A 13,746-nucleotide genomic window follows, 5' to 3' on the forward strand; every position below is an offset into this window, starting at 1 on the left:
ACCAACTCGACTTCAACAAAGCAACGCACTGATCATCACAATCTGTCTGCTGCTATCTGGGGCGACTGTGGCTGCGAGGGAGTGCGGTCGTCTTTCAACCAGAAGGTTGTGGGTTCGATCCCAGCCCATGCAGTCAACATGTTGATGTATCCTTGGGCAAGATACTTAACCCTGAGTTGCTCCCGATGGCATGGCCAACAACGGTGTGTGAATGTGTATGAATGTTAGTTCCTAGAGTAACATACACTGCTCTGTGTGAATGGGTGAATGACATGTAGTATGTAAAGTATGCGCTTTGAGGGGTCTTAAAGAATGGATAAAGCGCTATATAAGTACAGACCATTTATCTGGAGATATTCATCCGTGTCCTGGTCCAAGCCACACTGAAGCCAACATCACAATACACGGCACACACAATACAACTTTCCCACGGAGTGATGTTTGGCTTACCCCGGGTGTTGGGAGAGCAGCGGAGGTCGAGGCGGCTGGCTGTGGGCTGAGCGGAGCGGCGCTGTTCGGGGTCGACCGACAACGATGGACCACCGCGAGGGGGACGCTGCTGTACCACCGCATGACACTCAAAACAACGCTTTCTCTGGCTGTAATAATCCACGTGCATTTGGAAACATTAACACTCCAAATGTAAACAGGAAGCAGGTAAACCCGGCAATCAGAAAGAACCGGAATTTATTTCAGACCGTCAATAACTCAAGAACAGTCTGGGATCCCAAAGCTAAGCCATAGGGCCTTTTAGGGGGACATCTGAACATAAGAAGCATCAAATCTAAAAGTGAGCAAGTCCATCATCTTTTAATGAACTCCAATTTAGACTTGTTGTGTTTATCCGAGACCTGGCTTCATGAGTCCGCCCCCACAGCAGCCTTTCACGTACCGAGTTTTAACATTTACCGGAGAGATAGACTCAAAGGGAGGCGGGGGTTATGATTTATGTCAAGGACAGTATTCCCTGCAATGAAATACAGTGGTCAAATTGTAAAGGATTGGAAACTATCGGTGTTAATATAACTCTGTCACCACAAATGTCAATAATAATCTTTTTAATTAAAATGTTAAGAAGTTATTAAGAGAATGTAATTTCAACAAAGAAGTTATTATAATGGGTGATTTTAACATTAACTGGGAGGATAAATCGGCCAGAAAGAATCTAAAACAGATAACTGATTATTTTGACCTTGTGCAACTGATCAGCGGACCTACAAGAATAACAATTCAACCAGCACTCAAATTGACTTAATATTTAGTAACAGACCAGAGAGAATTTTTTAATATTTTAACATGTTAACTGGTCTTTCTGACCACAATATGACTTTAGTCGCCAGGAAACTAACCAATAAGCGTTTTAGCCCTTCCGTCAGGTAATATGAATCTTGTGGAATCCCCAGAAACAAATATGAGACCTTTACAAATGCTGTTGAACAGATTAAATGGGAAGATATTTTGCCTGGAATAGACCATGAAGAAGACAGTAAAATGTGTTAGAGAGGACTATTAACAACTTCAACTGCAAAATCAAGCATAGAAATAACAAACACACTGTCCCTTGGATAAATGAGGATATTTTCAGACTAATGAAAGAACGTGATCGTGATTAAAAAATGCAATCAAGACTAAATTAAGCCATGACAGAAGTCATTTTACTATGCTTAGGAATAAAGTTTTAAAGAAATTAAGGAAAGCTAAGGCAGATTTATTTTTAACTATAATATACAAGGCAGGAGGTAATTCGAAACTGATCTGGGACCAGTTAAAAACATTAACTGGTAATCAACATAGGGAAAGAAAACAGTTTGAACTTAAAGTAAATGGTAAGCTTATAAACACTCCAGGCGATGTAACTGAAGTTTTAAATCACTATTTTATTGATTCTGTTGCTAACATTGCACAGTGTTTTTCTCCAGACTGCACAAGTAATTGTCAAATTGATACAATGGAGCCAGCTTTCAACTTATGAAACACAACTGAAGCAGAAGTTAAAAGAGTAATTCAATCCCTTAAACCATCTAAAGCAGGGGTGTCAAACTCAAGGCCCGGGGCCAAATCTGGCCCGGCACTTCATTTTATGTGGCCCCACAAGAGCTTGCAAAGAATATAATGTGTCTATTATACGGTTACATGCTACTTTACAGAAGCACGTTACCCATAAACTACATGTCCCACAATGCATCAAATTTGACTTTTTTCTCAGAATTTGACTTTTTTTCTTAAAAATTTGCATTTTTTCTTAGAATTTGCCTTTTTCTCAGAATTAGATTTTGTTTTCAAAATGTCACTTCTTTTTTTTGTTTTTCCAGAATTTGGCTTTTCTTTTTAAATCATTTTGTGACATTCTTACTGAAAAGACTTGCAATTATTTGCCCTAGACTTCTGCTTTCAGACGTTGATTATTAAGTTATTACCCTATCCGATAATAATCCAATGCAGAGGCAATAATGTAATATAATACATTATTTTATATATATTAAATATTTATATATGTATTTTTATATAGTCTTAAAGTTACAACCGGCCCTTTGAGTGCAACCATAATGCTGATGTGGCCCGTGATGAAATCTTATCCTATTGCCAATATCATCAACCTCTCTTTCTGTCAAGGAATGTTTGGAAGCCGGCTGTAGTTATCCCAATCTTTAAAGGTGGAGACCCAATGTCTACCAATAACTACAGGCCAATTAGTATCCTTCCTACAGTATCAAAAGTTGTTGAAAAACTTGTAGCTGAACAAATTATTAACCATCTGAATAACAGTGCTTTTTCTCTGCATCCAATGCAATTTGGCTTTAGGGCCAAATACTCTACAGAAACAGCCAACTGTTTTTTCACAGAACAAATCAAATCCAAAATGGATAAAGGTGGTGTTGTAGGAGCAGTGTCTCAACTCAAAGAAGGCCTTTGACACTGTTAATCACAAAAAACTCATATCTAAGCTATCCAGCACTAACTTCTCCACACAAACATTTAAATGGATAGAATCATATTTGTTCAACCATTCTCAGTATGTCAGAGTATAGAATAATCAATCATCTAACCTCCAGCTGTCCACAGGTGTCCCACAAGGGTCAATTCTGGGTCCATTCTTATTTTCATTGTATATAAACGACTTACCATCGATATGTCCTGACACAAACATTACATTACATTGCATTTAGCTGACGCTTTTATCCAAAGCGACTTACAATAAGTGCGTTCGACCAACAAAATACAAACTTGAAGAAAACAGAATCATATAAGTACATCAGGTTTCATAGAGCTAAAACATTTCAAGTGCTACTCAACTGGCTTTAGATAAGCCAGTCCTTTATTAGTATATAAGTGCTTTGTTAGTAATTCTATCGCTTGAAGTGGAGTCGAAAGAGATGAGTTTTCAGTCTGCGCCGGAAGGTGTGTAAGCTATCCAAATGTATGCTGATGATACTGTAATTTATGTTCACGGAGGCAGTCCGACACAAGTGGCTAATGAACTGACGAACAAGATGATGGTTAATGTAACAGCTTGGTTGGAGCAATGCTGTCTGCAACTAAATGTCAGTAAAACTGTATGTTCTTCACCAGAACTAAGTCCTCCTGCGTTGAGCCAGATGTGTTTGTGTCCGGGGAGAGGCTACAGGTGGTCTCACAGTACAAATACCTGGGGGTCTTAATTGATTCAAGACTCAATTTTAAGGCTCAGGTGAAAAAGGTCTGCAACAGCGTCAAATTCAGTCTGTCAAATTTGAGGTTTACCAGAGACTGCATGTCAACTCTGATGTACATGCACTCTATGGTTCTATCTCACATCACCTACTGCTTAACAACCTGGTCACATGCCTGCAAAACCACTCTTAAACCCCTGGAATCATTATACAAACAAACACTTAAATAGTCGATAAGAAATCAGTTCATTCTCATCATTGCCCAATACTCACAAAATACAACTTGTTGAGCTGGGAAAATGTAATTAGATATGCAAATACTTGCCTCATGTACAAAATAATACACGGCCTAACCTCACCTCCGCTCAGACATTTTATCACCATACACACACCTGTAACTCGGTCAACAAGAGCTGCAACAAGAGGAGATTGCGTTGTTCCATTAAGGAGGAGTTCATTCAGCCAATCTTCATTTTCTTTTAAAGCTGCACAACAGTGGAACTCAATCCCAGTAACGATTAGAGAACAAAACACCTGCAGTTTATTCAAATCTAATTTAAAAACATGGTTAGTGGAAAATCAGCTCTGTCAACACTCAAACAATCTGCACTTTACAACGCTCTGTTTGTACACATGTGCCTTGACCTGTTGCTATCTGTCTGCTTTGTGAATATGTATTTTTGTTTTTAGGATGACTTTCAACTTCTGTCCAGGGACTGCAGATGAAAAATAGCCTGTTGGCTAACTCTGGCGCATTCACAGAAATGTTAATCAATGTGCACTGTCCCTGTCAAATAATAAAAAAATAAATAAACAGCGGTTCTGGTGGCCAGCCATCAAGAAAGACGTGGCGGAGTACGTAGCGGCTTGTCCTGTGTGTGCTCGAAATAAGATGATTTTAGGCCAAATATCATATTTAGACTTACATATATTTTTTCAGTTGGATTATTGCTCCGATCAGATCGGTCTCCTCCATTTAGATTATTTACGACTTTTGAATCCACATAACCACATCGGCAAAATCCGGCTTACTTTGAGCATGTGTTTTAAACAGTTTAATCCCTTTGTGAATTGTTTCCACTTGTGCCGTCCTTTCATTTCTTCATACAGCGGGAATCCAAATTAATTAATCCTGAGTCCAATAACCATCAAAGTCACTCCAATAGTGCTCCATAATTACGCTTGTGTGTGTGTAGAGTGTGTGTGTGGGGGGGGGCCCTTCCAACAGGAGTCATTTGGGGAGGCTCTCGGGGAAAAAAGGTTGGGAACCACTGCTCTAAAGGCCCGGACACACCAAGCTGACACCAAATAACTGACACAGACGGACCCCCGACTGTTGTGTCGCCTCGCGTCTCTGCGTCTTGTCCATGTGTCGCACTGGAACACAGCGCAAAGACTTCAGCCGACGGCCAAGAAGCACGTACGAACTGCGCATGCGTGAGTGGAAATAACTCTCCTTACCATTTAGTACAAAAAGCACAAGACCCTTCAAAAAAGGAGCTCAATGCATTCTTAGAATGGAGGATTTTCTCGTGCAACATTATTCCTGACATGTCCTGAAAGCTCATGTCTGCAAGTGCATCACTACAACATTGTTTCATTCACACAGAAATGTCTTTCTTTGCAACAGCTGTATGACAAACATACAGACAGAGACGTGTGCAGGCCCCTCATATTAGCACACATTGTTCTAGTCTCCTGCTCTTGATGTCATGATATGCTTTAAGGGCTGTCACTTTTACCCTAAATAACAATTGAACAGTTTGTGAAAATCACAATAAATGAACTATAACTGATCTGTGATGGTATGATCTGTAATATAATGTGACAAAATGACATCTCAAATGTTCCCCTAATTATTGCCTGCGGTATAGCACACAAGCACCAAGCGTGCATTCAGGCTGTTGCAGTTGCTCCTGGCTGCCTTGTTTACACCAGGGAGAAACTAATAGTGCTAAAGCCTGCTGGCATGGTGGTCGGAAAAAAGGATATCCCCACTGAATCTGTAGAAGGACAAAGGGGATGCAGGGTAAACCGAAGAGACGAAGGAGGAGGGCTTAGTTCAGATGTTTGGAGAAAAGGATATATGCGGTGTCATAAGATCACTGGCTAATAATGGTAAAGTTAACGGTATTGGCCAGGAGTCAGATGGAATAACTGAAGTGTAGTTTAATGTGCTTTACGGAAAAAGGGCTGCATCAGAATACATCTGACAAAATCCTGTGCCTCAGACAAGGTTGTATCAGCCACAGGGAAACAGGGTCTAAGGCACAGCGCCTATGACCCTGTTTCCCTGTGGCTGATACAACCTTGTTTGCACATTTTTACTTCAATTTGTGTTTATATAAATACTTATTTATTGTATTCTAATATAGTGCAACTGTCACAAAATCAAATTCTCCCCTGGGATTAATAAAGTATTTTTGATTGATTGATTCACCAAATTCACATAAATTGAACATCCTATGTTTTGAAATGGTCGACAGTGACATCCACGATGCATGTTAAGAAATGCGATCAGCCATGGGAGTCGCAGCCATTATATGAGGGTGGGACAAGTCCCCCCCACTTTTTCAAATGATTAGTTTAGACCCCCCCACTTTTACCATGTGGAAAGTCCGTGAATCGGTCTATCCACTCACCGCACGTTGTAGAGCGCTGTGTCAGTGCTTCACTATCAAATCCATTCCACTTGCTTATTGAGAGAATGCCCAAATCAATGAAACTCCGTACCATGTTTTCACTGATACTTTGTACCAAGGCAGATTCTCACATAGCGCGCGCATGTTCAAGGAGTGTTGCCATAGTTGGACAGCTCGGACCTGTAGAAGCGATGCCGGTAGCGGAGGTAAGGCACACACACCAAGTGTTCAGGACATTGTTAATACAGCGAAAATCAAAGCTGACGATCTCTTGGTTTGATATGTTTTCTCCCCCAGACAGCATGGACATAAGAACATTTATTTCAAAGAAGAGGAAAGTAAGTAATCAGCTGGTAGCAGTTAATCAGTTAACAGTGATGGCGGCAAAAGCGTCTCACTTCTGGAGAGGAGTTTTGTCTTTATGTCATGATAGAGAGATACAAATACTGAATAGTTTAGATGAGAAAATACATCAAAATGCCAGGTCACTAGTATTTATCATGTAAACAGGGAACATGAATAACCCGATCTCTCTGTGCTCATGTAAACACCATGATGTACTGTAGAGATGCAGTCAGTGTGTTTTACTGGAGCCTCAGTTCGATAAGAGATTATTTTCTGAGTTCTTTAATTTAGGTACTCTCTCTCAAAATGGTAATGTGCATTATGTTTTAATTATACTTCTTATCATTCAGAAGCTTTTTGTGTGTGTTTATGTTTTACTGAGTGCTTATAGGCTATTTCCATCCCAGTATTCAGTTAACTATTTATTTTCTGTGCACATTACATAGACTAGCTAAAATTCTACTGCTTGGGACTTTGAGTCTTCAAAATGTCCAATGTCACAGACTGGGACTTACTTTAGAGTCAGTTGTATTTACATTCAGTATGACTTGTTATGATTCAATGTGAAAGAGTATACTGCTCAATAAATAGTGATCACCTCACCACCTCTCTTGACATCTAGGCGCTTGAGAGTGAGTCAGAGGCAGAACACAGGGACAGTGGAGAGAGGTCCGTTCATCCCAGAATGTTAAGGAAATCAGTGGGGATATTGAACAGGAAGCATTTCAGTCAAGGGGCATCATATGACCAATATAGACAGAAGAGCAACATTTAAGTCAATGATACCATTCCTAGGTGAACTTAACATCTGTATGGAGTCAGATCAGTCTCAATATTAATAAATGCTCACAGAAGGATTCACAAATGTATTTTGCGATGTATATATAAATGACTCTCCACAACAATATCTCTCAATGCACTCACAAATATTTATTGTTGTATATAAATGTACAAAAAATAGGCATTTAAACTGCTTTTTATTAATTCAAAGACGGCTCTGAATTAATAATCAAATGTTTCCTTTCTTTACTACTGGAGGAAATTACAAAATGTACCCATCATTTTCCTCATGCTAATATAGCCACATAAAAGTATCAAACCACCTGTTAAAATGCACCAGAATACAGGAAATCTATTTTTTTTTCGTGGTGGGGGACCCCCACACCCCCCGTTAAAAATGTCCCCCCCACATTCAGGATGCTTCCTACCCCATGCGATCAGCTGTTCCCTGCTATGTGGCCCTGGATGGTGGGACAGCCAACATGACTACCAGAGAGCATGATATGTTGTCAGAAATCAATCCTGGCCACACTCTTCCACCTTTACCTCAGTCCACCTCACTTTCCAGTTTTCCCTCTTGAACAGTGAAACTCTACTCTGCACTAATCACTTACCTCTTTCCTCAGTTGCCCCCTACTCTCTGCGGTGAAACACAACTCTGGGCTAATTTTAGTCCCAGTGTGATCCAATATTGCCCATTACACTTCCCACACCTCTCTCCTTCACTAACCATCAATGCCTCTTCATATCTTAGGTTCTCCTATGTCTCTCTCTCACGCTGTCCCTCTAGCTTACGGACTTATAGACAGAAAGTATAAACTGATCAAACTAACAGCTGAGTTTCCCAGTATTCCACCAATGTCCTTTCTAAAGTGTTTGCAGTACATACTACACATCATCAACAGCGTGTTGTATAGCCGGTGAAGAGTCACGTACAGTGAAATGCCTACGGAAGGATTTAGTGTGTGGCTCTAAGACACTTCTGCAGTCTTAATTAGAGCTGGGGACAGATTGTCTGACTGATTTTAGTTTCAACACTGCAATGTTCTGTAGGAGCAACTTGCTGCTAATGTCAGGGCTTTAGCTGTTGGTAGGCCACGCTAAAGTCGGACTGAAGAGGTCACACACATGTGGAAATATAGCAAAAGCCTACTGTAAATCCAGGAACTGATTGAAGTAATTGAACTGGATTCTAAACATAATGGGAAACCTGTGTAAAAATTGTTATACATATATCGGTGTGTAGCTACATGTGTACAGCTGAAGGTTAATGCATTTTGTCATTTGTAGTCAAACGTAATGCATATGTAGGTCTTTTTAAATAGAGGAGTGTTTAACTCCAAACATTCTAAACATGACTGCCAACCCTCTATAGCTGTAGACATGTGATATGCTGCAGAGTTTGACCTTTACCTCATTTTCGTTTAATGTAAGCCCATCACACAGCTCTGGGCGATGCACTCAAAATAAAAATAAATACAAATAAGTGACACAAAATTCCTGTTTTAATCTCTGCTCCCAAGGGCGATAGCATCAAACAAAAGGATTTCCCCATCCAACACGGTCTTCAAAGACCCACTGACGCACACAGACACAGGTTAAATGACTTCGCACATCCTGGACTGCTCATAGGCATAGGGTTTCAACAACCAATTAACACTAGTGGTGACCATGACCACCAGCCCTCACATACCAGCCAATCAACATGATGATGATGATGACTATCATTCACAACACATTTGTATTGGGGAGGCCTTTTACACTACGCATATAATCAGAGCTCTATTATTGCCTTTTACCATATTTGTATTGTGTGTACTGATTCAGAGAATTGAAAACAAACAAAAAAGACACATTTCTGTAAAAATAAATGTCGCTGGCTAATCTGGAGTGTGATTCAGTTTTCATTTCATTTTCTTTCACTTTTTCACAATGTTGTTCTAATAACAGAACATCCCATGATGACAATCCTCCAGATGTTCTGACACAACCTTCACACCATCTTGTCCAAAAACATACATGTTACTGTGTGACAGGAGAAGATTAACAGCACTGCAAAGTGTGATCAGGTTTCCCTTTTTTGGAACACACAAGATCAGAACACCTAACACACACCATACCACACACACTGGGCCATAAACACAAAAGCAAACATGCACAGACATTAAAGCACATGCAGTGTACATGGACACAGATGTACATGGAAGGAAACTATACACACAAAATATTAACATATTGTGTTGCACATAGCACAGAAGAAAGGCCTAGATGTGTTAAGACCAACCAGGGCTTAAGAACCGAGGCACACAAAGGTTAGCAAACAGGTGGCGGGCCAGGAAAGAAGGAAACAGCAAGACAGCAACATAGTGTGAGTGTGTGTGTGTGTGTGTGTGTGTGTGTGTGTGTGTGTGTGTGTGTGTGTGTGTGTGTGTGTGTGTGTGTGTGTGTGTGTGTGAGTGTGTGTGTGTGTGTGTGCCAAGTTCAGGGGTGCACAGTTTTTAAGCACCTGTTGTGTGGCCATGTGTGTGACCCTGTTGTTATACATCAGCTAATTGGTCTTCCGCCTGTCTACAGCTCCCAAACACTGAACTGAATATTTTACAGGCTCACACACAATAAGAGAAAGCGGCTCCATCCATGCACATACGTAAAGGTCTCACTACCAAAACAGGTGCGTCATGCAAGAACGACACGGGGGATTCAGGGAAGGAGACTGTGGCCACATAACAGAGAGAACTAAGCGTGACAGTGGAGATGAACAGATGGACATAAAAAGACAGAAAGAGCAACAGAGAGAAAAAGTAGCACTTAAAGGAATGACAGAGGGACACTGACCAGGGTTTGCTTGTATCTCAGAGCCTTCCTTTCCGACGCATCTGCGGCCATTGACACTGTCACTGACCCAAAAATAAACCCACCCGCTCACCGTCTGTCTCAGCATTACCAGGACGAGCTGGACACCCGGCCAGGACACTCCAACACACACACATACACACACATACACACACATGCTGCAGGACCACACCGGGATAGACATACACACGCATGGACCCCCACAGAAACACACTCGCACTCTCTCACGCATTCTGACATGGTGGAAACTAGCTCCAGCAGGGGTTCCCCCCTACATGCCCCAAGCTCACTGCTCACCTCTGTGAAGTAAAGTAAGCAGAAAACTAAATGCTGAATCCGAATACTGTCCAAAATACTATTTGCTGAACTTCTTAAAGGACACTGGGTATAAACTACTATTGCAATGACAGGAGTCAATCCATGGCAGCACAGCTTTAGATGAGACTGAGCTCCATCAAACACAAATACACTGTTGTTGTGTACTAAGCTAGGGTTTATTTCTTGTTGCACTAGCAACTCCTACCGGCTGCTCTGCTGTGTTGAAATGGGTTGGGGACAGTAAACATGTCTTTATTCTGTTCCCTTTTAGTTAACATCCTGCTTGCAAGTGAAAAGACAAAAACAAATGTCCTTTCACAAAAACAAACTACATACAGTAACATGTACAAACCAACAGAATTAAAGGCAAAAGCTTTCAACCTAATAAATGTAACAGTCATAACATCAGTGTCTGTCTAAATGAACATGCAATTAGACAAATGGCTATCAAACAAACACTGGCTATTACATTTGTGGAAACACACAGAACAGTAAATGAGAGTCCATTAAACTTAAACATTTTAGTTCCGGATGGATAGAGATCAATGGCTATGCTGAAACCTGACAAAGTGATGTCAGAGTCTGGGTGTGTCAGCAGCTTGACTTTACAAAGGGAAGAGGGTGAAGGGTGATGCAGCACGTGAAAAACACAAATTACACACATGCACGCAAGCCAGTGTCACGCCTTTGGCTCAAAGAAAAGTGATAAGAGCATCGGAGTCCGTTTCTTTTATATCTTGCCAGCATGAACACAGTAAATAAAAATGATTGCACGGTTACCATACAATAGAAGCTTTAAATACTAATTAATCTTATTTGATCTACTAGCGTTTATCTTGAATGTCTCGACAACAGTGGTGGTTCTACGGGGTGGCACGGGGTGGCAGCTGCCACCTCAGAAAAATGCCTTGCCACCCCAGCTGCCACCCCAGTTAGCAGCTTTGTTTTGAAAGAAAAGTTGTGGCTCATCGGACATTTATGAGAGAAAATCTCTAATGTCCGAGTGCAAGTGAATGCAGCACAAGACGCGCCTTGTAACCCCTCCCCCGGCCCTGGCGCGAGCCTGGAAATATGATTGGCGGCGATTTCATTTGAACAGGGGGACAGCAAAAAACGAGAAGCATTTCGGATCCAAGTAGACGGAAGGAATGAGGTATTTGCGGTCTACAATGACAGAGAAGAGCCTGCCAAGTTTGGCTGTAAGGCAAGGCAAGCTTATTTATATAGCACTTTTCTGTACGTGACAATTAAAAGTGCTTTACAAAACAAATTCAAATACTTTTTAGGAATACATACCGTAAAAAACACATATATAATGGCATTTTACAACAGGCATTACAAAGCAAAGATAATAAAATAATAAAAATAAAAACCACAGGTATACAACACATGTTTAAAAGGCATACTGTAGTGCGAATATGAGCAGCTCAATTAAATTGCAGCGGCAAAGAGATATGTTTTTAGTCTCGATTTAAAAATAGTAAGCGTTTCTGCGGACGTGCAAGATTTGGGTAGTTTGTTCCAGAGTGTCGGGGCATAATAGCCAGGGGTGCACATAACTTGTTTGCCCTGGTTCTCAAAGGAGCACCTGGAGATGTTGCTTGGTGCTCATCCTTAAAATGAAATAAACCGTAACTTTTGAGGGGGTCTTGACTTTATTTGCCAGACACACGGCACTGAACACACATGCAGAGGTGAACACAGAACACACATGCAGAGGTGAACACAGAACACACATGCAGAGGTGAACACAGAACACACATGCAGAGGTGAACACAGAACACACATGCAGACAGAGGTGAACACAAGACAACATTAGCACGACCAGTAATCCTACAAGCTGTCATCACTACCCTCCTGACTGTTCTCCTCACTGTCTTCCTCTCTGTCAGACATGGTAGCTGATGATGTAGGCCTACTTCTTCCTCTCTGGTTGAGTCTGAGATTAGCTGCTGGTTTTGGGTCGAAAGTCTCTGTTGTCATCTTAGACAAGTGGATGTAATCAAATAAGTATGTGAACATAACCAATAACCTACCATAGCCAATAACAAATGAATGTAACTTGTTTTATTTGTGTTGTTCATTCATATCTTATTTTACCTTAACATTTATTTATTTATTCATTTTTTTTAATCTTTCCAGTTTTAAAGGATATTTTTGGTTACTGTCCTATAGTATACATTGGAATGATTTGAAACCTGTTTATCCCAATAATTATAAAGGAGTGCCTTGGAAATATGTGTTTACATAAATTGTGACCAAACCGTTTGAACTTAGACTAAGAGTCCTTACCTCACTGAGCTGTAGTATCAGCCTCTCAGTCTGACTGGAGAGGACTCTCCCTCCACATTATTGTAGAAACATCTTCTTCTTATCTCCGTTAGAGCAGCTAGCACGGCACCAGATTCTAATAACAACAGCGCTGGTACCGGTGCACCCTCCCTCTCTCCCTCGCATTTTGTCTGTGAGCTGCGGGCGCCAGATAAGCCAACATCCCCCATTTTCATCACTTACAGCGCCCATCGTACAGGGCAAATGAAACGTGTAACCGGGGTGAAAAGGGTGTTACATTTACTTAATTATGAATATTGTTACATCAAGGCCGAAAATTAGGATGAGCCCCAACGGTCAAAATGGTTTTTTCCCTCCCAGAACTGCCAGCGCAGCGCCTCCACAGATCTGGCGCCCTAGGCGAACATCTAGCCAGTGCTACGGGCCGGCTCTGAGTTCATATCATGGTTCATACATGTATGCAACTCGCAAATCTCTCTCTCTCTCTCTCTCTCTATGTTGGTACGCAAATGCGCTTTGTTTCAAATGACCCGGTGATCTTTTTTTGGCGGAGGTGTTATGTGCAGCCCTGATAATAGCTAAATGCTGCCTCTCCATGTTTTGTTGTTACTCTCGGAGCCGATAGCAGACCCGTCCCAGAAGACCTGAGGCACCTTGATGGCTCGTAATTATGTAGGAGTTCAACAATATACTTTGGTCCTAAACCATGTAATGATTTACAAACTAGCAATAGCACTTTAAAATCAATTCTTTGGCCGACTGGAAGCCAATGTAGAGATTTCAGAACCGGACTGATGTGATCCACTCTTTTAATGTTAGTGAGGACACGTTAGGGTTGGGAACCGAAACTCGGTTCCAGATGAGAA

This window comes from Gymnodraco acuticeps, unplaced genomic scaffold (genome assembly GCF_902827175.1).
Source record: "Gymnodraco acuticeps unplaced genomic scaffold, fGymAcu1.1, whole genome shotgun sequence".
Taxonomy (NCBI): Eukaryota; Metazoa; Chordata; class Actinopteri; order Perciformes; family Bathydraconidae; genus Gymnodraco; species Gymnodraco acuticeps.